Consider the following 24,208-nt stretch of genomic DNA (forward strand, 5'->3'; position numbering starts at 1 on the left):
TCAAAACAAGGAAGCCCAAGAAAGATCTTTTGGCTTGAATTGCAGCATTTCTGACCTTGGTAGAGTCTCAGGTTCCTTTAGACGCTTGGTCTGATAGAACCTTATCATCTTGCCCTTGAGTGGGTAGAGTGACGTGCATTCCCAATTGAAAGCCAAATTTCTTGTCAAAATATAAGAAAATAAAGCTCATTCCAGAGGTGGAGTCATTCTGTGACTTCATCAGCAGGTTTTGTTTAGGCAATCTTCTTCCCTTGAAGCCAAATCAATTTAAAAACAAAAAAAGCAATTCCCCCAACTCCCCTTTTTGACCAAAATGACTTTTTTGATCAAAATAGTTTCTATAATAAGAACACAATTCTTGGGCATCGAGGTCTTCTCAGAGCCTTCCATCAGTTTGCCTATTAAATTCAAAGTGACTCACTCAGGCCATCTCTAGTGACTTCAATGAAGATCTAAAATCTCTTGTACCATGGGCCAGATTAAACAGTGTCCCTAGGGACCTGCCAACGGTAGTGTGGAAAAAAAGAATTGCAGAGGACGAATAAAGGGAGAAGAGAAAGAAAGGAATGGGGAAGGAGGAAGAAAGAGAACGGCAGAATAGGATGCCACCAGCAATAGGCTCAGGTGCCACTCAGGAACCTCATTCGAAGAGCAGCTAACATCCTGTGCAAGACAATCAATTTACAGTCTGATGTGCTGGTTCTGTTGTGTTTTTCAACATTCTATTGAGTCTGTATTTTCAGCCAGGTTTTGTAATCCCTTTACTCTCAGAACAGAGTTTCAGGGATGGTAGGTAGTTTGTAGCTGAAGAGGTGTAGTTTGAACAAACTTGTATAGTGAGGAAAGAGTGAGTCATCATTAAATGCATTTTCAGTGGCAGATGACATGCCCTACAGTTTTTGGAACTTGCAGTGGCTCTCAAATGAACTTGGGCTGGGTTTCACCTAGTAATAAAGTAATAAAATTCTAGATTCATAGCCAGGGCTTCTAATTGGATATCCAGGGCTCTGTGGATTCCTTGAAACACTGCATAACATTGTATCGGCTCATGTGCACATTCTGGTGGAGAAAGGCCATAACTTTCATCAGATTCTTAAGGAGTATGTAATTGTATTTCTCCTCTGATCTACATGAGATCTTAAAGTCCAAAGACTGATTTCCGTCAACTACAAAAATTCGACAACATAGTTGAATTTATCCAGTTGCTTCATCATTTTATGTTATTCTACCATTTAAATAATCATTAATGCTTGGATGCAGGGCACTGAAAATGCCTGCGCTTATGTTGAGCAGTTTTGGGGTTGTTTTTTTCATATATATAAGTTGAGACTAAAAAGTCAGCCTTGTGTCTGTTATCATCTGGTTCCTTTGTTGATGACAAGCTATTTTTAACAGGCTGAGGTTTTAAATTTCTAAAGTGGAATTTGACATCATTCTGAGTAAGCTCTATGTGACTTTCTGACAGCCAGGACCCTTAAAGTTTCTATTTATATTGATGAAACCTGAAACCATTGTTCAAAGCATAAATGAGGAAAGTGGTTGCGACAAAAAGGATGAAGATGTCCCACAGGAAGTGATGCGAGCAAAAATCTTCACATTATAGGAACTTTCAGAGGTATTTCACAACACTGAAAGCAAAGAGTATAAGATGTTGGAAGCTGATGCAAATTTATAAAGGACTATGGCAATTCACTGGCAGAGAAAAGATGTTCCCTCAGTATCGTAAGTTATGCAAAGAGAAGAAGGCAAGAACTTTGAAAAAAACCCTCTCAATAAGTTTATTTTTACAAAGAAAGAAAACACTTAAAATGTTGCATTGTTTCTAATGTTTCAAATTACTGTGTACTAAAATATTTGTTTTACTATTTTTGTTTGCTTGTCTCCCTACACACTTACAACCTATGGTAAGGGTTTCTAATGCTTTGACAAAAAATTTTAAAGGTCACAGAACAGTTGTAATTTTTCTCTTGATTTTTAGGATTGCTTTGCACAGTTTTAGCTTGCATGGTCATTTTTACAGTCCCATACTGCCATGCAAAGTGAGGACTGTTCGTGTGTCTAAAATGTTTAACAGAGCTAAGAAGCCTGGTTTCTCATCTTCCTCAAAAGTATGTCATAAAGATCCCCGAGAAGAGCATCACTTAAAAACCCAACAGGGTAAGAATATTTTTTAACACCCAGAAAGCATGTGCTATGTGTCAGTTATTGTTCTAAGCACTTTACAAATATTAAGCCGCTCATCTTCATGACAAGCCTGAGAGCCAAGTCTAATTATCCCCATTTTACAGATGGAGAAACTGAGGCCTGGGGAGGTTAAGCAGCTTGCCCTAGGGCACCCAGCTCACATGTGACAGAGCTGGAATTGGAGCCTAGGTGGTCTGTCTCCAGAGCCCATGCTCTTTATCATGCCATTTTGCTACCTATTACAGGATTCAGTCCCCACATTCATGGACTTTTCATTCATTTATGCTCACTCCTGGGCTATTTAGAATAATTCCTTTTAAAGGATTAAGCTTTATGGATCTCTGCATGCCACAGCTGGAAAGGTCCTTTGAGATTCTCTCCTGATTGCACATTGGTTTTCCTGTTCAGTGGAACATTCTAATGGGCCACGTGGGTATGTTGAACAGAAGTCTTCAAATAGGGGTACAGGAGTATAGGAAGGTCCTATAACTTGCACATAGGTTGTTCATATGTCCCCTTGGCTAGTAATACCCTCCTCTCACCCCCAAACATACACATACACGCACACGGCCCTCAGGTGCTATGCATTTGCCAGGCTGTCTCAAATGCCTGGGTCTCCACTGCCCTCTGAGGGTCATTTTCTTGGGTCGCCCCATTATTATTTGCTGAGTGGTCTCTGCCTGCTCAGGCATCCCACGTTTTCCTGGCACCAAGCAGGGGCTCTGGCCACTTGGTGCACCAGGCCCGTGTGCCTGTGCTACATGGAGCCTATTAACACCTTCATTCAATGCCCCACCAACCTCTGTGTAAGGAAATGCGGGTCCTACACCCAAAGTCCTCAGCCTGAGTCAGGGCAAAAACCTGTGGGGACACAGCAGAGCCCAGGTGTCCTGGTGACCTGGGGGTCTGAACACATTCAGGGTCCTACAGTGCCATGAAGGACTCCCAGATCCTCTAGTACAGGTCAAGCCCTAACCCTAGCCTGCCACAGGGAGGGGAGGCAGGCCCTGGCCTTGCAGAAGCTCTGCCTAGCATGTTCAGACCCTGCTAAATCCTACCTTTTAGCATGGGGGCTACTGGCCCAGCAGGGAAACAGGCCCAGTCACCTTGGATCTGAGGGCTGGGTGCCAAGCTTGCACTCCCTCTTATTCTCTCCAGCAAACCTGGCCCATCCCTCTTTCACACCCCAGCTCCTGGAGAAATGCATTTTTTCTCTACCCATTTCCTCTTATCTCCCGACTTCTGCCTGATCACACTAAAACCTGTCTCTGAAAGTTGACACATGACCTGACTACTGCCTGATCTGTACCTCTTCCCAATCTATGTTTGTTCTTGATCTCATTCTGCGGTGTTGGACCCATTTGGCCATTCCTCCTTCTTGTATCTGTTCTCCAGTGATGGTTGTGGCAGGTTTCTCTCATTGTTTCTATTCCTCTAGAGCTATTCTTATTTCTCCGTCAGTCCTCAAACCATGAGCATCTCTCCAGCCTAAACCGTTTGCCCTCTCTGCTTTATTCTCCTTTTCAGAACTCATTATTTTCCTGTCTTAAGCTCTTACTTCTGTGAAGACACCTTCTTTCCTCTGTCCTCTCCATTTCTGAAGCACTGACTGCCTAGTGAACTCCACTATGCAGATACTTCACCATTACTCCACAGTTACATCTAAAACCCAATCCATCAACCTCCTCCTGACCTTCTCCCTCTGTCCTAACTTTTTTATTTTTATTTTTATTTTTATTTATTTATTTTTGAGACAGAGTCTTGCTCTGTTGCCCAGGCTGGAGTGCAGTGGTGACACAATCTCAGCTCACCACAACCTCTGCCTCCCAGGTTCCAGCGATTCTCTTGCCTCAGCTTCCCCAGCAGCTAGGATGATAGGTACGCACCACCATGCCCAGTTAATTTTTGTATTTTTAGTAGGGATGGGGTTTCACTACATTGGCCAGGCTAGTCTCAAACTCCTGATCTCAAGTGATCAGAGCCCTAACCTTCTTATACATCATTACCCTATCATCCAGCTTCAAAATCTTGGGTGTTTTGTACTTCCCTTTTCCCTTTACTTTCCTAACATATCCCTTCCCATCCCAGTCTAACCATATCCAGTCACAAAGTTCTAGGCATAGTCCTTAATAATGTCGTGTCCCTGTCTCAAGATACATCCCTGTATTTTTTTAATCTTCTGGCTTATATGTTAATTTTTATAATGGGCCTTAACCCTACCCTCTGCTCCATTCATGACAAAGGATATCTCAGTGGTCAGTTGAAGGCAAATTCCTGGCTTCCTTCTTTGCCAAAACTTACCCCTACCTCAAACTCTCTAATATTAATTGCTCTCAAAAGCCTCTGCTGTGAAAAATCTACTGGGGATTCCTGGTGGACCCTCAATCCTCTTTTGGCAGCCCCAAGCTCTAATGTCTTCAAGGGCAACACAGGTGACATGAATGTGGAGGGTGGGGGATGGACTGCAGCACATTCTAGAGCACAGCCTTCCTCTCAAAGGACCAGGCATGATGCCAAACAAACCATCTCTCCATGAGCCCAATCGAGACTCCAGCCCATTTGCTGCCATTACTCGGTATCTGAATCAACCATCACAACCTTCATGGAGCTACAAACTGGGAACTAGTCACTTGTGTTCTTCGTGCAACTACCTTTGTCTAGCCATGCTTTGGTGCCAAGCCATAAGCTACCTCTGAGTGACTTTGTAAGGTCAGCCATAGGGAACTCACTATTTTATCTAATGAAAGGATGTTGTCAAAGGCAATAGGTAAAATCACTTATTTTTATTATTCTGAGTGGATGTATGTTTGTAAATTTCCTCACGCCTCTTACAGAGCAAAAAGAGGCATTCATTCATGAAAAGTCAAATTCTTCCGTCTGTTTCTTCTCCCTCTAGAAGGTGAATTCCCAAAGGACAGGGATCTGTGTGTCTCTCTCCTTCACAACTGTATTCCACTTCTAGAACAGTGTCCAGGCCTTCGTACATGCTTGCTACAAACCCGTTGCTTGAGTTTGCACTATCTCCAGCTTTGTTCGGCTTTTATTCCCCATTGTAAACTATCCAAGATCTTCCTTCTCAGACCTTCTCTTTCACTCTCTTCTGCACGTTGCTGCCAGATTTGCTTTTTAACTCAGCTTACATCACGTCAATCTTCTGCCAAAAACCCTTCTTTGCTTCCAGTTGTCTGCAAGGCTTTCAAATTCATCTCTTTTTTTTTTTTTTTTTTTTTTTTTAAACAGAGTCTTGCTCTGTCACCCAGGTTGGAGTGCAGTGATGAGATCTTGACTCACTGCAACCTCCGCCTCCTGGGTTCAAGGGATTCTCCTGCCTCAGCCTCCTGAGTAGCTGGGATTACAGGCACCCACTACCATGTCCGGCTAATTTTTGTATTTTTAGCAGAGACAGGGTTATCACCATGTTGGCCAGGCTGGTCTTGAACTCCCGACCTCAGGTGATTCAACTGCCTCAGCCTCCCAAAGAGCTGGGATTACCTACCTATGAGCTACCACGCCCCACCCCAAATTCGTCTTGACCCAGCCTTATTTTTTGGTTCTCTCCACTCAAAGTCTGACTCCTGCTTTACCACAACATCTTACCTGCTGAGTTCTTCCTCCTCCACGTTTCCCTGCTCATCCAGTTCTGCCCCACTGGTTTCCCATGACAAGTCTGCTTCTTCTTCTCCTTGCCTGAGCCATCTCTTACCTGGTATAAATACTCCTCCTCTTTTTCTCTCTGACATGGGTCTTGGACTACTATTGATTTTGACTGCCAAGGCACTATATAAATCAGAGCCTTGGAGCGTTTCATTCAATAAACACTTATTAGGAACCTTATCTGAGCAGGGTACTACATTCAGACATTCAGTTTTCTTTCTAGACATGGGAGGCAGTAAGACAAGCGAGCTGAAGGTGCTGCTAGCTAGGACATCTTATGAGAACCACAGTTCTCTAGAAAGACACGTAGAGCTGCCCATGAACTTCTACATCAAGGAGACACAGGGTATCAGGACTGGAAAGAAATGCTGTGATCTTCTAATAATATGGTTCTCTCCCTTTAAAAATGAACCACTTACATGACATCCAGGGAAGGTCACTTGTCAATGGTTACTTAAAAGCAGGGAAGGTTCACCCATGTGCACATTCAGTGATCTGATTTCCATTCCCTGGCACTGGGGTCATGAAACTTGAGGTTCCAGTTGTTATTCCTAGCAAGCTTCCAGTGATTCCCTGGGACATTCTCGTTCTGGAGCAGGAGCGACACAATAGGAACCAACAGGAAAAATGCAGATAGATACACATGGTGTGGACTACCTTCAGGGCAAATGCCTTGTCCACCCTATAGTTCCCATCCCTGCTGTGGTCTCTGACTGACCATTTGTGTGGAATGAGCAAAAAGCCCTGAAGGCACCAATGGGAGACCTCAGCCTCTAGGGTTCTACCCACATAGGGAAGACTATTGACGGTGTATGAAAGGTACCTGCTGCTAACACCCACATTTCACATGTGTGTGCAGACCCAAGGCTCCTGGGCATCCATCAAACAGGACTGTGACTTTCTCACTCACCTGTGAGGTCCCATGATTTCCAGCACAACACCTGCCCCAGGAGGTGCTCTGTGTGGGTTCGTGGAATCACTCCTTTCTTCACAATGACTTAGTGGCTGACTACCAGCAAGCCTGGGACTTGGGAACATTGGCAGTCAAAAGCAAGAGTAGTCCAAGAGTGCCCTTATCTCAGCTAGCCTCTTTGCCTGTCTGATGGTGCCTCTGGTTCCTCAGATACCTAATCTATTGTCTTCCCAGTGGGCTGCATCTGATAGAGTCTCCCAGAGAAGTTTTTTTTAAACAGTGAGAAATGACTGTCTTAAAAGACTTCTTGATTATTTAAGGCATTTCAGGCCATGAGACAAAGTGGGGGCAGTATTTGGGGAACCTGTTGAATTGGGGTTGATCCTCCAGTTCCTATTGTATTGGGATTACCTGACACCCAAACCATAGTATTTTTAATGAGGAGTTCGACCTCGCCTTACGGAGGAGGCAGAAAGGGCCAGTTGGGGACTGTTCCAGCAACAGCAGTCATTTTTCTAAGAGGTTTCCCATGACTTCACTTTTCAATTCAATTTCATAAGACCTAATGGGTTACCTGGCCCCACAGGAGATAAGGTAGTGGAATTTTCCAGCCAAAATTGGGCTTTTAACCGGAAGAGGGAAAAGGCAGAAGTGACAAAAGCACAAGAGCAGGCTTTAGGATCAGATGAGCTGAGTACAAGTCCCAGAGACCACATCACAAGAACAGGCTTTGGGGCCAGATGAGCTGAGTACGAGTCTCAGAAATGTGCTTACTTCCCAGGCCTGCTATGCCCTGGCTGAGGGGGTGCACTGAAGCTGCCTCAGGACACTGAGGTGGGTGAAAGGGAAGCCTCCAGAGCCAAGTGCCAGTGGTGGTGTTTGTCGTTCCTCCAGCTTTAAGGTCTCTGTGGCACATGGAGTTGTGGGATTCCTTGTCTCTGGTAGTAAAGACGGAAGGTCCCTAAATGGATACACAATCCTTAGGGCAGCCCAGGTGCCCCCAGCCAGAGAGGCCCCCTGAACCTCTTTCTGTGGCAAGATCTAGAGCCATGCCTGAGTCTTGGCATCCAAGATTTATGGCACTGCAGTCCCAAGTGGCCTTGCTTCCTTCCGCTCATCTACCTGGATATGATAAGTTCTTGTAACGGCAGAAATAGGGGATGTCTGTCAATATTCCCACAACATAAGTTCCTCCAGAGCAAGGACTCACATCTCGCTTTTCTATCTAGCCCCTGGGGGCTGCCACAAGTGCCTCACACTCAGTGAGTGCTCAGTAAACGTTTGTGAAATGAAGTGAACCAATGGTTAGCATCTTAAGCCTTTTAGGCCCGGAGTTGTCAAAGAATGATGCATTCACATATCCTCAGAGGGATGTTTGCCTTCTGCACATCTTAGCAGTGATTCCAAATGCCAACTCCCAGCAACACAGTGGCCCATAGCTACCACCCAAACAGTCAGATAGCAGCAGCACTGCTGGCCTTTCCTTGAGAGCTTATCTGTTGTTTAATGAACAGACTGTGAGGCCATAGAGATGTCCTAGAGCAGGGACACTCTCTGGCAAGGAAGCCCCTGGCTGACCCTAGAGTGCTGGGGCCACCTAGCCTCTCTGGACGTCCGTTTCCTTATCTATAAAACGAGGGGGTTGAGTCACAGGGCCCCTCTTATCTCTGTATCTGCTGCCCAGCATGCTTACCCTTTGTCTTAGCTGCCCTCCCCCAGCCCTTCCCTGTGCCTTTGCCCTGTCGCCTTCCTTGGTTCTTTTCTTTCACGTTGTCGTAGGCCAGCCAGTGGTGCCCGCAGGCCCAGGTTTGCAGAGAAACACTGAGACGTCAGGGAGGCTGGGGTGCACGTGGCCCACTTTGGTCACCTTCTCTATCTCTTCTCATTTCTTTTAGAGTCCCCATTTTGAGGATCCAGGAACGTGGTGGAATCTTGCTCTGGAGAAACACACTCAGGAATCAACATGCAAAGCTTTCAGTACAATTCTGGGATCCCCGACCCTCTAAAGCCCATCCAAAGACCTCAAATGAACAACTCCTGGGCCCAGTTCCTTTCTCAACCTTCTGCTTCAAGCTGTCCAATGTCCCAGAGGTTCTTTCCTGATTAAAACCGCTTTCACTGACCAATAGAAAGTTGTTTCCAGGTTATAAGTGAATATAATTTCTCTTGAAGATTTTTCATTTTAACTAGACCCCAAATTACAGTTGATAATGGGGTGTTATATTCTTCGGTCCACAGAACCAGTGAGAAAGGTTTAAGGAGAGAGTGAGGGGCACAATTGGTACCCTGATATCCCATCTGTGGGCCCTCAGACTGACACTGTCCATGGCCACACTGTGGCCCTGAAGAGGGCATCAAGGCTCGTGGGATCTCCAGGGTTCTGCCAAGGAGGGTTCCAGTGCATGGAGGGCACACGGAGTGCACGCATGTGGAGGCCACTGTCTTCACCTCCAACACTGAGTAAATCTACAACGTCCTAGCCACTGTTTTATGCTCTAGGGACATGGGGACATGAGGTTGTTGCTCTTACGGAGTTAATCTGGGGAAGACAGAGCCACCCATATCATCATAATATAAGTCAGATTGCACAAGTGTTCAACCAGAGGCATAAACAGCTATGAAAAGAGAGGAGAAAGTGACTACCCTAGGAAGGTCACGCATGGCTTTACAAGCAGGATTTGAAGGAGAAGCATTACTCTGCAAGACACCAAGCTGAGGAAGGGCATTGCAGGTAGAGGGAATGAGAAACGAATTGGCAGGGGGAAACTCAAAGCTGCTTCTGCATCCCTCCCCACACCACTCACTTTCCTGGGTCCAGGGAGACCCTCTATCACTGTGTCCACTGCTAGATCTCTGCTTAGTTTCTTCATTAGAAAAACATGGAGGAAACAGCGGTATTTCTTGATGTGGTTACTAGGAGGAAGAAACAAGATAAAGCCTGTTAGGGCCTTATCAGGTGTCTAGCATATGGTAAAACCTCGATAAACTTATTGTGATTCCATCTCCAGCAAGAGCAGAAGTAACAATGGACAGTCCCTGGAATAGCTGGAAGGAACAGTTTGGACTGGAGTTGTACCCTCAGGGGTCCCTAAAGAGCTGTATGCCTTTGAACAGCTCACTATATCTGTCTTGAGAACATGCAGCAGGTTGGGGAGTGGGGTAGTCTTGTAGCTCCCAATACATCCCTCTTGTCACAGCTATATTGGGGGATCATGTGACAGCCACGAGGTCACTGAACACACTTGTGGGATTCTCAACATTTGCCTCCAGTGCCCCTTCCCACCCACACTTCTTTTTTTGTGTAATTTCCCCACATTTTCTATCCACCTACTATGCTCTGCCCAGGCAGAGGATATTACCTTATCAAAATAATTTGTATCCAGGGGCTAATCCTTTAACTTGTTCTCCCTCCTGGGATATTTTCATGTTAACATGTACCTGGAGCAGTTCCTAATGATCATTAAGAAAATGTTTGGCACACTCTCAGCTCTAGGGAAGCCTGCAGTCTACTGGGAGAGAAAAACTAAGAAGCTTGGTACTGTTGACAAGTACAAAGAGATATTAGCATACAGACCAAAGGAGGCTTCATGTGAATGATGCGACATGTTCTGGGCCTTGAAATGTGGTTGAGATTTTGATGGCAAGTAGAGGAGAGGTATTTGCAATTCTGGAGGTAGGAGTACATACAGCAGTTGGGGGATAACAAGAATGAAGAGGCTAGATTTGTGTTAGGAAGCAATAATATCTATTGTGGAACTAGAAGTAGAAAGGCAGTTGATGAGGGAGGATACAGGAGAGGCAGTGCTCTCTTAGTTGACCCCAGGTTTCTAATTTGTTCATGACCTCCCATTCGGTGATACAAGGAAACTAGAGGAGGTTTTGAGAAAGACAGAGCAAACTCAACTCACTAAACTCCCTGTGGGTGCTGATGGCAGAGGAAGGCATCTTCAGAAGTCTATTATGAGCCTTGCAAATAATTTTAAAAATGTTCATCTAATTTAACTTACAACTAATTGTCGACAAGAACTAAGTTTGATTATCCATCTCTTCTATCACACTTGGTTGCAAATGACCTTTGACTGCTTTCCAAATTAAGTCTACCTTCAGCAACTGATTGAAGGATTGGCCCCAGTGAGATGTCTGTGACTTCTTACGTCTGAGACTTCAAGCAGTCTTCAGTTCTTCCTTAATATTTGACTGTGTCCCCACCCCCCTCCATTTTTACCATTTTGGCTTCTTAGAATACCTATTAGACAAACATTCAGTCTCATGGATCCATCCTTCTTATTTCTTGCCTGTTTTCTCGTATTTTTCATCTCTTTTCTCTTTGTGCTACATTCTGGGATAATTCCTTGATTGACTCTCTCAATTCAGTTTGTCATCTGTTTGTCCTTTCAGGCTGTCCATTCATATTTTTATTTCAAAAATCAAAATAGTAATGTCCATTATCTGTTTATATTCTTATGGATGCAATATCTGCTTGTGTCTCTGATGCTAACAATTCAATATATACTTGAATATATTGAATGTTTTGAATGATCAGTAAGTCTCCTCTGGTATAAACTCTGTTTACAACTTGTGGCTTCCTTTCAAGGTGCTGGCATTCCTCAAATGCACAGTGATTACTTCGTATGTGCTCATTTGTGGCTGAAATTTCCTGTTAGTCAGTTGGCTAACAGGAAAAATGAGACAAGATGGATCAAAGGGATCTGTGGGGTCCTATGGGAGGATGTAACAGAAAACCCTCCAGAACCCCAAACACGGTCATGTGCTCCCTTAAGCTGAGTCTTAAGGGTGAGTGAGTATTTGCCAGGAGAAGAAATGGCAAAGGGGTGACTTACTCCAGGGAGAGAGAACAGTGTGTTCAAAGGCCCTGATGGTGAGGAAGGCAATGTTCTTACCACAAGTAGGAAGTCCGCATGATTCAGTAATTGGGAGCAAATGCTATTTGTTCTAAGGGTCTCTGGAATAGCTGAGCGGTAAATTCCCACATGGTTTCTACCCAACAGGGTATGGGGAGTTGAAGGGAGGGTAGCCCCAGTACAGGTGGGCTTGCCCTAATTGATGTTTTCACCATTCCTCATTAAAGTCATTTATGACATGGGAAACAGAGAATGGTCCCTTGTCTCTACAAAAACCCAGTTAAAGTAATTCAAAGGAATCTTTACTCAACAGAATATTTGAAAGCAGATTACATTTTCAGTTTGTTATGCTTACAAGTGGCTGAGGAGGGGAGGCTCTCTGACGTTCCATTCCTCAGAACTGGGATCAGCACCACTGTTGAAAGTCAGGAAGCCCTTAACACCTGGAATGCAAACTGTCCCTGAGGCCCAAGTCCAGTGGAGACAAAATCTGTGGCTTGCTTGATATTAATCCCAAATTCCACATGAAAGCTGTTATCAGTGGTCCTAAGAAATCAGTAGGTGGGGCACGTGGGGGACTCGGGGAGTTTTTCCACATGCTAGGATATGATTTAAGTAATGAGATTGCTTCTGGACAAGCACCCTGGGGATGACAAGCTTTTTAAGGGTGGATAAACAATGTGTTTGCTAAAGAGCTCTCTTTTCACACTCGTGCCAGTACTACAGGAAGCAGTCCTTTTCTCACACTGTGGAAACTATCCTGAAAATGATGGCCCCAGAAGTGACAAAGTTGCCCAAACAGTTCAGTTGAATTCAGAGTATCATTGCCCAGTTTTACAGGAGCCCTAGCTTTGCTCACATGGAACCAGACATTTAGAGTTAATGTTTTCCACCAACAAACACTTAATGGGCAAGGTAATGTATCGTTATCACCACAGCAGAATCAGAAGTGGGTATTCCTGGAAGAAGCGTGTCTGTACAGCATATTAATAAGCAGCATGGGCTCTAAAGATCCTGCTCTTCAACACCACCTCCCCCGCCAACCCAACCCTGGGAATATCTGAAATGGAAAAAATAAGGATAAATTATTCAGCAGGCTTAGCTATACAATCTTTAGGAGTTATGAAAACTATACAAGATTCCTTTTACAAAGAAACTCAAACCAGATTTCACAACCTATATTTAAGAAGCTTCCATTTCTGCGGAAATCTGAGGTCAGCCAATCGTTATTCAGCCCACTGCTCTGACCTGAGAGTTGGGGAACTGGTGGATGTATGACAGGAAGATATACACCCTGACACCTACCCCATGAGTGCAGCAGGGGAGGGGTGGGAGTGGGGGTCCTGCGTAAGTCATTCTGGGGTCACTGCTAAAGATTCTGGCCTGCAAAGGCCAATAAAATGCTGTTAAAATGGTGAGTGGTAAATGCCAAATATACCATTTAATAGACCTGTAACCTTGGCTGGGCAAGTGACTTAACCTCCCTGAGCCTCACATTCTACAACCGAGTAATGGAGGTAGCACCTGCCTCCCAAGGTTGCTGCAAGGATTTTAGAGCTCATTTCCATAAAACACCTAACACAATGGCTAACACATGTTTGCTCCTCAGTAAGTGATAGCTAATGTTAATAGCAGAATCATACCCTTCAAAAAACAAAGCGATCAGGGAGAAGAAAAATATCCCACTGAGAACTATGCTTTCAAGAAAGAGGTGTAGTCAGATGATGGGTGGGCAGTGGGTAAGGAATCATGGGCAAGTCTGCCTAAGACTGTCCTAATTTATGTCTGTTGTTCTGGCACCATTATTAATTGCACCCCCTTCAATCTTAAGTGTCCTCTTTTGGATAATAAATTGTATCGTCACCTAATTACATGTGAGTGGCAAGGGTGCTTTAGGCAGCAGCCACCCCCTTTCTCTCTGCCTGCAGCATCAATACTGTCCTTGTTGCTGCTAGTAAGAATGAGCACGGCTACCTTTTATTGAGTGCCAAACTTCACCCCATTACATCTAAACCTCACAATCAGACCCATAAAGTAGATTCTATTCTCATATCCACTTTACAGATGTGGCTTGGCAATATTAGGTAACTTGCCCAAGAGTTCATATTTCACCAGGTAACCAAGTGTAAACCTTGTGGTCATGGCCCCAATTTGCTACACTTCTGGGCTGGAAGTAATAGCAGGCCTAGGTCGGCCCTCCAGGCTGGGGCAGGACACAGCAAGGTGAAGGGTAGTGATTCAGTAAGGACAAGAAGAGCCATTCTGGGATTTTCCCTTAGCAATCAAATTGGTCTCCCACAACCTCAAGGGCCCAGACCACAAACACCCCTAGGAGGGGTGAAGCTCACAGGACTGTGGGCTCTTGGGTTGGCCGCCAAGAGGAGCTTTGCCTCCATGTCATGGTGTAAGGAATCCAAACAGGCCTTGGCTTCCTGGACATTGTGCTCCAGTGCCTGAGCCCAGGTCCCCAAGATCAATCCCACACAGCACTGCTTCCATTGCAATGCTTTCCTCCAAATGTTATTTCAAAGTGCTGAGCCACTTAAAAACAGCAACAACACATGAAGGTCAAGTTTTTTTTACCCCTGACTTTTCAAGGTGCCCTGTGGAATATAATAACTTTCAATTTATGGATCCTAGTACTACTTGCAGATCGCAACGGGCATTTTGTGTGTGCAAATGTGTACATACTGGTAAATGTACATGTGTGCATATATTTCTATGCATGTATTATCATAATAATAGCTAAGAGTTATTAAGAGCTTACTCTGTGCTAGGCACTATTCTAAGCACCTTTTAGCCAATAGTCTCATTTAATCCTCATATCGACTCTGTGAGGTAGCTGTTACCATAGAAGTCCAGAATAGAAGCAACTTGCTCAAGGTCACCCAGGGATTGAGTGGTAAAATAGGACTCAGAACTAGGCTCTGTCCTCTTGACTGCCTCTTGCTTTCTTTTCTCCCCTCTCTTTTGTGCTGGGTAGCTAACATATTTATATCCTACCTACTTGCAAAGGACCGGAGGCAGTAGGTAGGACTCTGGGATGCTGCCAGTGGCTGGGACCATTTTCTCTCCTTTTAGTTTGGGTTGCATACTTCCAAATCACAGTTCCTAGCCCACAGCACTTGTCGTCCTCCCCAGCCTGCTGACACCTCTCCTACCACTGCTCTCCTTCATTGTACATGACTGCATTCGGCACTTGGTATATATCCTTGGTGACATTTCTAGCATATCTTTATTCCAACAAAGCCCACGTGCTTGTTTAATTTTTATGCATGCGACCTGACTCTCTTATAAACTATCCTGTATGTGCCTCAGCCTTGTTCCAGCAGGACCCCTACTAGCCAATGCTGCACATTTATGTGTTCTAGACAAGCCTCTGCCTTCAGGAGGGTCCACTTTGGAAAAGGCCCTCTTTCAGCAGAGCTTGGACTACAGTCCAGGCCCCCTGCCCCACATTCCTTCCCCCATCTATTCCCTCCCATCTCCAACCCCTGGACCAGTCTGGAGGAACTAAGAGGTGTATGATATGTACCTATTGCCTGAAATTCTAAGGTAAGGTCTGTTGAAATTATTTACAAATTTTACAAAAGATTTACAAAAACTAAGGAGTCTTTTAGATAAGACTTTCTTTTTAAAATGTAAATCTGATTTATTTGATTAGAAGAGTTTAAATCCAAAAAAATGGGGAGCCAGCATAAGTGGATGACTAAATATCCAAGGAACCAAAGTTGACCAAAGTGAATGCCGCTCATGACACATTTGACAAAAGCTTGAGAAAGTGGGAGAGTCTTAGGAAGCTGGAGGTTCAGTGTTGCCCCCATCCCCCCACCGTCATTGACAAACTGTAGCTGTTTAGGCAAATCAGGAAATCCCTCTCCCAGTCCCAGATTGCGCATCTGTAAAATGAGACTAATGATCCCCGCCCTCCCACCGTTCAGGACATGATACGTCATCACAGGAGACAACAAGTAGTGAAAGCAGTGAGAGAATTGTGAAGTACTGGGTAGAGTTGAGACTTACTGTGATTATTATCACCAAGGACATCTGTCTAGTAATCACCAAAGCCCAAAATATTTTTTTTTCCTTGAAAAATAATGGTGTATCTGTTACACACAGTGATCAGTTTCTGGCATATACTACATTTATAAATAATTGTAACAACCACATTATTCTGTCTATGTGCAAGAAAACATGGTATAACAAAAGAACCCAGAGACCACATTGTGTTCAATTCTCCAGTTTCAAGGGGGATTTGGGGGAGTGAATTGGACACTGCACCTAGCTTCCTTTGGCTCCAAGTCAATTAGCTCTTTTGCCAAGGAAGACTTTGTAAGCTTTTCTTGTTGAGTTGACATAGGTTGGTTGAGGTGGCCAGGGAAGGGTCGGGAGAAGGGAGGGTGAAGATGGCATAGTCTTATCAGGGCTGAAGAAACCAGGCATGGTAAGACAGTTCTGCAAATGCAAAGGGTAAACCTTGGAACTAGCCTTCCTCAACATCTTTAACAATGAGTCCAAAGAGGGAGTGATGGTGCAGGTGCCAGGGCTGCACCAGACTGACATTCTTCAGAGGTGGAGAGAAATGCTAGACAGATGGGGAGAAGCCACAGAAAGCCAGTATGAGTGGGCAGAGAAAAGACAAAGATGGGTGACACATTTTGCGAAAAAATTGCCCCAAATTACATTTATGCTTCATCCATTTATCAGCTTTCCTAGAACCCTGAACACCAAAAAACTGTAATGCATGGTGTTAGGATTCCAGTACTGGGGAGAAGAGGACAGATAAGAAGAACACTAAATGAATATTGTGTTTGCCTTTAGTGATACAACTAGAGAGAAAGACATGAACACAGATAAAAACAGCAAAGCTTTATGTGATAAAATGCTGCAGGAAAGGCATATGCAAATTATCAAAGTAGAACAGTGAAGGGAAACAGGAATCAGCAGCTGTCTCCCAGTGAGGCAATCTTTCTTGTCTGGTGGAATCACTAGGATTTTGCTAAAACTAGATGGTAGCATGCTGTAGGTGATGATATTACACACAGATTCAGATGTATTTTGAGTGTTTTCCCAGAAATACTGGTCCTAAAGGGCTGCTGAAGCCTCAGTTTGGGAAATTTTTGGAAAAGCATTAAATGTGAAGTCAGGGAAAGCATTAAATACAAGGAAGCCTATAGAAGCTAACCCACAGCATATCTGAGGTAAACTGTGCTATCATATGCATCCATTGTGACTAACAACGTCTGGTTCCTTTTAAAAGGCTAAAGCAGGCCCACACAGATAGCTTGGAAAGAGGTTAATTGGAACCAGCTGAGCTGGAGCACAATTACTATGGGTTTTCAGGATATTGAGTCATTTAGTCAGAGGTGGTGTCTCAGGCTATCCCAAAGTTAAGAGATTGTTTACTTCAAAATCAAAGGAAGTAAGAGACAGGACTAGATGGATTTCCTAGGCCGACTAAGAATTCTTAAACCCTAGCTGGAGAAGGTGACCGCACCTACCTTTAAACATGGGGCTTGTATCTCAGCTCACACTGGGCCAATCGGGTAGTAAAGAGGGCTCACTAAAATACAAATTAAGCTAAAAGCAGGAGGTAAAGAAATAGTCAAATCATATATCATCTGAGAGCACAGGGGGAGGGACAATGATCGGGCTATAAACCCCAGGCATTCGAGCCAGGCATGGGCAACCCCCTTTGGGTCCCCTCCCCTTGTATGGGAGCCATGTTTTCACTCTATTAAATCTTGCAGCTGCACACTCTTCTGGTCTGTGTTTGTTCCGGCTAGAGCTGAGCTTTCACTCACAGTCCACCACTGCTGAATGCCACCATCACAGACCTGCCATTGACTCCCACCCCTCCGGATCTGGCAGGGTGTCCACTGTCCTTCCTATCCAGCGAGGCACCCATCACTGCTCCCAATCGGTCTAGAGGCTTGCCATTGTTCCTGCATGGCTAAGTGCCTGGGTTCATCCTAATTGAGCTGAACACTAGTCGCTGGGTTCCACGGTTCTCTTCCGTGACCCATGGCTTCTAATAGAGCTATAACACTCACCGCATGGCCCAAGGTTCCATTCCTTGGAATCTGTGAGGCCAAGAACCCCAGGTCAGAGAATGAAAGCCTTGCTGCCATCTTGGAAGTGGCCCACCCCATCTTGGGATCGCTAAGAACAAAGACCCATCCATAACAGAAGGAGCAGGCCAATATCATCCAAGACCTTGGAATTCTATAATCTTATCAGAGAAATGAGTAATGGGTATTATTAACACGACCTACCAAAACTTCACAAAAAAGCAAAAAGAGGAAGATAATGCTTTTGGTCAGTTAATACTAATTGCAAGTCAAGGAAATAAAGAAAGCAAGTGTGTTTCTTCAAATGTATGAGTTTTTTTTAGCCATTTCATTACAGATGGCACAATGCCTTGATATAGCTAACTGCACGGGCACTCGTGTTGCATACAACTGGAAATAAAACTGACCATTTGACAACTGCTGTTGGGGTAAAGAGGAAAGAAAGAGTTACTTTCCCAGGAGTAGTCAAGGCGAGTTTCATAGAGGTCATGGTGGAGAAATAGAATTACAAGGAGAGAAGGGTGGGGCAGGTCCTCCCAGGGAGTAAGAGCAGCATGCATGTGAGGGCCCATTGGAGAGGATGATGGTTGAAGCAGTAGAGTCTTCAGGTTCTGGGCCACCTCTCACTGCCCACCATCTCACCCCCAATCAGTTGTTATTTCATCTCTGAAAGTCTCTCCTTTCCCCTCTGTTGGGAACAGGCCCCCAAATCTGGCCATAAACTGGCCCCCAAACTGGCCATAAACAACATCTCTGCAGCATTGTGACATGCTCCTGATGGCAATAATGCCCACGCTGAAGGTTGTGGGTTTACCAGAATGAGGGCAAGGAACTCCTGACCCACCCAGGGTGGAAAACCACTTAAAGGTGTTCCTAAGCTACAAACAATAGCATGAGTGATCTGTGCCTTAAGGACATGTTCCTGCTGCAGATAACTAGCTGGAGCCCATCTGTTTGTTTCCCATAAGGAATACTTTTAGTAAATCTATATTCTATAGAAACAATATCACTGGCTTGCTGTCAATAAATATGTGGGTAAATCTCTGTTCAGGGCTCTCAGCTCTGAAGGCTGTGAGACCCCTGATTTCCCACTCTACATGCTATATTTCTGTGTGTGTGTCTTTAATTCCTCTAGCGCCACTGGGTTAGGGTCTCCCCAACTAAGGTGGTCTCAGCACCTCTCTATTCTCAAGGCCATCCATGAACAAAGGCTTTCATCAGCCCTCCCCTGAAACAGAATCACAACAAATAACCCTGCCCCTATTCTCTCCTCCTACCAATTCTTCTTCCCTACTGCTGACAGTTAGCCTTCCAAAATCTATGGAGTTTGCTATGTCATGCCTGGACTCACAGACTTGAAGACTTCTCACTCTTCTAGTGCTAGGGTTATTAATATAAGATTTCCCCATTTCTGGCAAAAGAAACTACTTGACTTCCTGTTCTGCAATAAAGAAAATATAACTGCACACTTAAATTTGAAGAAAAGGCTTCAATGACATGTCCTAGCTCTTAGAAAATTTCATGATACTTGCTTTGGCCTGTGGCAGACAGAGCATGAACCCATTGGATAGAAGTTGACATTGAAGCTGACTCAATGGATTATGGAAGTCGTGAATAAAAAAAAAAAAAAATTGCTTGCACTCCTGGAGCTTATAGTCTAGGAGGCGAGACAAGCAAAATACAGATAATCACCCAAGTAAGTACTTAATTACAGTTCTGTGATGGAAAAGTTAAGATTTCAGCAAAGATTAAACCAGGGACCTAACTTTGGCCACTGTAGAGATGGTATTTAAGGTCTTGAGAGAAGTTGAAATTGCAAGGGAGAATATGTTGTGAGATGAGCTCCCAAAGAACTCAAGAATTTAGAATTTGGTAGGAAAAGGAACAGACAAAAAATCCTCAGAAAGAACTGTCATAAGGTATAAATAAAACAAACAAACAAACAAAAATCCTGTTTTATCACTGAAGTCGAGGAGAGAGTGTTTCAAGAAGGAAGATATGGTTAACTGTATGAAGTGTTGCTGAGTGGTCAAGTCAGATGCAGGCAGAACATTGACACTGGATAAAGCGAGGGAGTGACTGGTGACCACGGCAAGAGCAGTTTCTGCAATGAAGCAGGAAGCAGGAAACCAGAATGGAAAGGAGAGGAGGAGATAAAGTAGAGGCAGTGCCTATGCATAATAGTCAAAAAGCATGGCTGTAAAAGGAGAATAGACAGAATTGGTGATAGCTTGAGAGAGGTGTGGAGTTAGGGAAGTTTTCACTTGCTTGGCTTTGTTTGTGAGGGTGGATGCTCTCATATGTTTGAGTGCTGAAGGGAAAAATCCAGTAGTGAGGAAGAGGTCAAAGATTTGGAAAAGAGAGAGTATAGCTGACGGAACAAGAGCCCTGACCAGGGAGGAAGGCATGGGATCCAGGCACTTGTGGAGGGACTGTCCTTTGCTGGAGGTGGCGATAAGAGGAGAGGACAGGAGCAAATCCAATGGACCCATCCAATCCTCCCAGGCTGCTTCTCTGGGAATAAAGGGTTTGCAAGCATTCCAACTCTGAGAGGAAGAAATGAAATTGTGATTGTGAACATGGAGGGAGCTTCTAGAAAAGCATAGTAAACCTGCCAGGAAGTGTGGAGGTCCCAGCTGAGTTTGGAGAGCATGAAGCAGCCAAAATGCCCAGTTGTGTCACATTCTCCAGTAATTCTGATCTGTTCAGGCAACAGGCATGAGTAAATCTGGGAACAACTGAGAGGTCAATAAAGGATTTAGTGGTATTTTTAGGACACTATAGGAAGAACCATGGCCTCTGAGCTAGATATAAAAGAAAATGAAGATAGGAGGAAATTTATGGACATAGGCAAAGTGGAGGGACCATTGGCTTGGAAATCTCATTGGGGCTGGAGAACTGCTGTAGAGAAGGGACTTGAGCAAGGGAGCGAGAGGGTGGTGGCAAGAGAATGAGATTTCAGAGGAGGCACAGTTTCTGATGATGACAGGGTCACTGCTGTGGCCATGTGAGTGTGCTGAGGTGAAAGGGCAAATAACATCACTGAAGGTGCAGTCATCATGGAACTGGGCAGTCAGGGCACTGGTTGGATCAGCCACAAGGACATTCAGTTACTTAGAATGATGGCAGGAGTCAGGGGAGAGGGTAAGACCCCGAGAAAGATACCAAAGCCTTTGGTTAGTAGGGGAGACAGGGTGAATTGGTGGATAGTGTGAGCCTTACAGGAGATTTCAGTCTTTCAGAAAGAAAGAGTAATGGTCAAGGGACAGCAGTGAGTTGCCTGGAAGACACCAACACCAGCTCCCAGCACGAAATTGTAGAATTTATTATTGAAAATGAAGGGCAGCAGGAAAAAATGGAGTCTTCAGGGGCCAGCCCCAATATAGTAAAGAGATATAGAGTTGGAAGGATCACTGGGGAACAAGAAGAGTTGGATGGAGCTGGGGAAACAGGGAACAGGAACTGGGGTGGGTGCAGGCAGAAAGTAGTAGCAGTCGCTTGGTTACAGCTGTGGCACACCTCTCAGTGAAGTCTGATGTTACTTGATATCCTCAAATGAGTCCAATCAGTATCAGTTTGGATACTTCATAGAGATCAAGACCACCCCCAAATTAGGATAGATGTGGTTTCCAGGTCATGGTTTCTGAGACTCTGAAGGTTCTTGAATGTATGTCACTTCAAAGTGCACAGATGTTAAATTATACGAAACCAATGTAGGGTCGGGCCACCAGTTTTACAAAAATAACACATAAGTAATCAGACATTTGAGCCAATCACACTTTCTTATGTTACGTAAATCCTATTTCACCCACCTTTCCAGTCTCATCCCCTGCCACTTGCCCTGCACTCTGCCCAGCTCTATCAAACTGGGCCTAACTTCCCAAGCACACTGCCCCATTTGGGCCCCCAAGGCTATGTGTGTGGCATTTGGCATTTATCCACCCAGTATAGCCTCCCATCCTGGATCCCACCTCCCCTGGGCTGCGGGCAGGTCAGACAGCATTCCATGTCCTCCCTTCCCTCTAAGATGTTGACCTGTTTACTCTTTATTCCCTCCCCACATTAAGTCAGCTGAGCATTTTTCATTGCCTAAGGGAAGCAGAAAGCAGATGGAAAAAAATAAATATTTTGAGTTTCAAAATCCAGATCCTATAAAGATTAGGCAAGGATTGGCCACAACAATGGCTTGAACAAAAGGGATGGGGACAGACAGAAAGTCTCCTCAGCCTGGAGGGAGGAAGAGAGGCTGAGGGAGGCAGGGTGCTCCTGTCAGGGCTCTCTGTGGGGACCCGGGCAAAAGCGCATTGCTCTCAGATTTCCCAGTCCCTACTGCAGTTTCCTATCATTCACCCACTCAACCTGCTCACCTGTCTTCTTTTGGCTTATACTGAGTTTTATATTTGCTTTCGTTGTCTTTATTTAAAATTTTGGATATCTTAACTTTTAAAAGTGCAGATTTCAGGCCTCTTTTAATAAAAAAATCAGATCTGGCTCCAGAGGAATCACATTACCTTGTAGCAACAACCAGCTGTCCCCAAGCAAGGACTGCCCTCTTTCCGCAGGGCAGGGGCTCTCTGCTCTCCTCAGTGCCAACCATTCCCCCACAGTTTATTATACTCTGGTTGTTATCTGACTGCCCTTTTTAGCTGTTTGAGCTTCATTCAGATCCCCGGATGCCCACTGAGCCAGTCAGGCTACAGGCTAGAGGATATGCCTGGTCTTGATAAATCTAGTGATAGCTCCAGAATCATAGCAAATCTAGCTTCCGCCAACCTTGAGGGAAATGGCTGGCTTCCTTTGCACAAAGGTAAAGGAAGCTTCAGTTCTCTCCCAAAGTCTCCCTAGCTGTGCAGCCCAGAGCCAGCGGAGGAAAGATTTTGCTCTCACCTCACAAAAAGCTTCCAGATCCAATCAACCCTTCTCTGCCAGGCTGGGAGAAGAGCAAAGAGAAATGAACACATGAGGATGTGTGCCTACACATCACATTATGTACATGACACATTCCTCTCCTTGCCAGGCACTTGCATCTCCACGGACAGAGCAGGGCAAGCGCTGGAGCATCCTAAGAAGTTAAACTATGTACCCAAGGTCTCACAGCTAATTAGTGACAGAGTTTGGAGCCCAGGCCACCTGTCTCTCTTTCCAACCAGTGTCCCCTAAAGATGCGATTGCTTCGTCCTGCCTATGGAAGGAGGACTGAGTGGGAAGCCTCCCCCTTGGCAGGAAGAGAAGCACATCCCTCCCTCCTCACCTAGACGAAGGTGGACAAGCTTCTGCCAGTCCTTCTTCAACCCTCGGAGTCAAGGATTCGTGCACAATTTCTATCAGTCCCTAAGCCTTTTAATGGAACTTTCCAAGTTTATTTTTATTTTGAAATTCCATGAGTTTACTCCATTCGTAACACATGTTTCCTAAAAACAGCTCATCTCTGCTCTTGCCCTTTTAGTATAAGCTCTCGAAAGCAGCCCCGGACCCTGTGAGAAAGCTGGAGGCAAAGAGCTGACAAATCACGGAGGTCCCCTAATCTGTGGAAGGCCCCAGGGCAGGGCACGGGAAGCTTTCCCTGGTCTGGTCTTCCCTTCCGCTCTTTTGGCGCAGTTGAGTCGTTGTCTGACTAGGAGCTTTCAATCTGGAAGGGAAGGCATTGCCAGCGAGCTTTACACATTTTACTATGCTCTCCACGGTGTGGCTGTTGTCATGGTTACTTTTTTCACCAAAATGAGACCCTCAGCCTTATTCCACACTGGAGAAGAAGTCAAAGAACAGGGCAGTCTGTATCCAGAAGAAAATCTGAGGCGGGCAGGAACTTTCCTTGCTTCTACCCAGACACATTCCCTGCTCTGGAGAGCAAAGCTGCCCTCCGTTTCCGGCTTTTCATGACAAAGCTTGGGCCTTTGTCACTCCCAAGTAGGGCGAATGGAGCCAAATTTTTGTTGGACGCTTTCGGGAGCAAAACCAGCTCCTCTGCTTGCGTTCCATTCACAGCTGTAGCAGCCCCGGCACTAGGCGAGGCAGTGGGGCCGCGAGCGCTCTCCAGCCGGCTGCCTGCGGTCGGTGCCGCCCACAGAATCTGCGCAACCCAGTGCAAAATGAAAACGCGGGGGCCCGTGTTCAAAAAGCAGGAAAAAGCCTTTCTCTTTCTCCTGTGGTCTTTCTGTCCACCTTTCTCGACGGGGTTTATTTGCTAGTTAATATTGCGCTGCCTTGGGCACAGGGACGCTGGCGGGGCAAAGGCCGACTCTCTTAGGCGACCCGGCGCTGCGGCGAGGTCCCTTGGCTGTGCACCCAGGCCTGCGCCGCCCCCACATCCGTGGCCGGCCACTGCCCAGGGCGGAGGGCAGCGGCGTTCGCCGGGTCGGGGGGGGTCCAGAACGCGTCCCAGGAAGACGCAGGAGACGCGACCGGAGTGAGACAAGAGTCCATGCTCTCGAGCATCCACTATGTTATTGCGCTTCACTTACAAAACACTAATTCGAAGAAAAAATGATTAAGAATTTCATATGGTGACTGCAGAGCATTAAATT

The 24,208-nt window shown here is 45.3% G+C and overlaps 1 protein-coding gene across 1 annotated transcript in view; it reads right to left on the bottom strand.

Annotated features, from left to right (window-relative positions):
- The window catches only part of LOC116272542 (aromatase-like), a 91,546-nt gene that overhangs the window by 33,432 nt on the left and 33,906 nt on the right, over window positions 1-24,208 (bottom strand). The gene's annotated exons all lie outside the window — the stretch shown is intronic.

This window comes from Papio anubis, unplaced genomic scaffold (genome assembly GCF_008728515.1).
Source record: "Papio anubis isolate 15944 unplaced genomic scaffold, Panubis1.0 scaffold124, whole genome shotgun sequence".
NCBI classification, from domain to species: domain Eukaryota; kingdom Metazoa; phylum Chordata; class Mammalia; order Primates; family Cercopithecidae; genus Papio; species Papio anubis.